This window comes from Arachis ipaensis, chromosome B01 (genome assembly GCF_000816755.2).
Source record: "Arachis ipaensis cultivar K30076 chromosome B01, Araip1.1, whole genome shotgun sequence".
Lineage (NCBI taxonomy): Eukaryota > Viridiplantae > Streptophyta > Magnoliopsida > Fabales > Fabaceae > Arachis > Arachis ipaensis.
The window spans coordinates 61,722,883-61,725,255 of NC_029785.2; positions in this window are offsets into that span (position 1 = coordinate 61,722,883).

Sequence of the window (2,373 nt, forward strand, 5' to 3'; positions counted from 1 at the left end):
TGTACACTGAATTTTCATGTTTATATTCATTATATGTAATTGCAGCGTTAATTTTGATTCATCTGAACTATTTGATTGCTGTTTATTTTCCGGGACAATCCAATTTTAGCCGGAATGCTGCCCAAATTTCTGTAAAATGTTTTCATTCATGTTTTGGTTTTGGCATTTTGAACTCTGCTTTCCTCTGCTTTAACCAAACCAATTCATGACTGCCAGGGCATGCTTTCTTATCCTTTTTGATTTCCTGATTCATAAACTGCTTTTTTTTTTATGTTTGATTCCAATTTTTGCTTTCTCTATATCTATTTGAATCATCATCACCCTGTTTTCCTTATTTGGATATGAGTTACTTATAGTTTCTAACTGTGAATACTTGTTACTTGGAATATTTTCATTATGCCACTTAATTTAACCCACTTTTTACTAACTCACTAATGTTAACTCCCTAACTCTTTTTCAATTCTAACCAACCTAACATTTCAAAACTTCTCTTCTGATTTTCTTTTACTCTCTTTTAACATACTAACCATGGCATGATGTTAATTTTTCTATTTAACATGAATTCAATTACATTTTGGATTGTGATTTCTTCTTTTCAAACTTTTAACTCCTATTCAATCCTTAATGCACATTTACTTAGCTCATATTTATTACTCTCCTGCTCCTTTGCCACTATGTGCTTCTTTTGTTAATTGCCTCCTTGTTTTTCTATTTTTATTATATCCTTAAATTCTGTTTTTGAGGATGTCGGACTCCCACAGAAAAGGAAAAGGAAAGGCAACAGCTGAAAAACGGAAAAGAGGATAAGCCTCTATGTCTATCATCGATCTCATGCATGATGCCTCCTTGCGGGAGAAAAATTTTACCCCGCAGGAGAAGGCCGACCAGCTAATCCCTACTACTGATCCAGTAAAGTTTGCAAACCGATACTATGAGCTGAGGTATCCGGTGTTTGCAACCTCCAGGAACCTATACCTAGAGAGGACTCTGAAGATCCCAGAAGAACTCCAGCAATACACCTCTGAGCAAATCAAACAAAGAGGCTGGTTCTTCCTGGAAAGACCCCTGACTGAGGTCAATGCATCTTGGGTTCGGAAATTCTACTGCAATTACTTCAAAACTTCCCTAGATGCAGTGAACCTTAGAGGAGAGCAGATTCTGGTCACTGAAGAGGCCATTGAAGAAGTTCTGAAGCTTCTGCCTAAAACTGATCAGCTGGATGGTTATCAGAAAGCTGAGAAAGATATGCGTTTCATGCGATTTGATTGGGATGCAGTCAAGGCCCGGATAGCCCTTGACCCGACCGTTCCTTGGATTATGGGTCAGAACACCACCATGCCAAAGGGAATCAAGCGGATCTACCTGAATGATGAGGCTCGGCTATGGCATCAGATACTTAGCAACTTCATTATGCCAAGTACTCACGAGACTGAGATACCAGCCGCTATGATCACCCTCTTATGGTGTGTGATGGAGGGTAAGGACCTGTACCTGCCACGCTTTATCCGGTACTATATGGCCAGGGTCCACGTCCGAGGCACTCTTCCCTTTCCTTATCTGGTTACACAGCTAGGCCGTCGAGCTGACGTGCCTTGGGAAGATGCTGATAAAAAGCCACCTGCTGCAGAATGCAAGAAGATTATCCCTCACAGCAGGAACTTTCTGGCTTTGGGCTACAGACCTCCATTCCTCACTGCTACTGCTGACACAGCCACACCATCTGCCAGCCCCTCTTCTTCCACAGCTACCCCTGCCACCACCACTGCACCTCCACTGCCCCAGAGCCCATCTATCATCTAGTGCACTGCCTGTTTCGACGGCTTGACCAGATGGAGCGTCGCAACAAGCAACGCTATGAGCACCTGAAGCTGATGATACGATCTGACGACATCCCTTCCGAGCCTAACACACCATCCGAGGCATCTGAGGAGGAGGCGGATGATCACGAGGCAGAGACCCATCCACAGAGCGAGGCAGAGTAGGCAGGCACCCAGCAGGCAGCATCACATCAGGAGGCTCCGCCTCAGATTCAGGCTGTAGACCCCGAGATCCCTATCCAGTCAGCACCTCCTCTGCAGCAGGCTGATCCTCAGACCACCACCACAGAGACCCCAGCTACCCACCCTTCCAGTGATGACACCCCTTCACACCCTGCTTGAGTGAGCATCGGGGACGATGCTACATTTTAAGTGTGGGGAGGTCGCCATCTCTGGCGTTTTTTTTTTGGTGAACCACTACATACTCTTTTTATTTATTTTGCTACTTTTCTGTATTTTTATTTTTATTTTCTCAGTACTTATATATATTGCTATTTTTATGTATTTATTCTATTTTGCATTTTAGTCATATTTTAGCCATTTAGTTTTAGTTGCA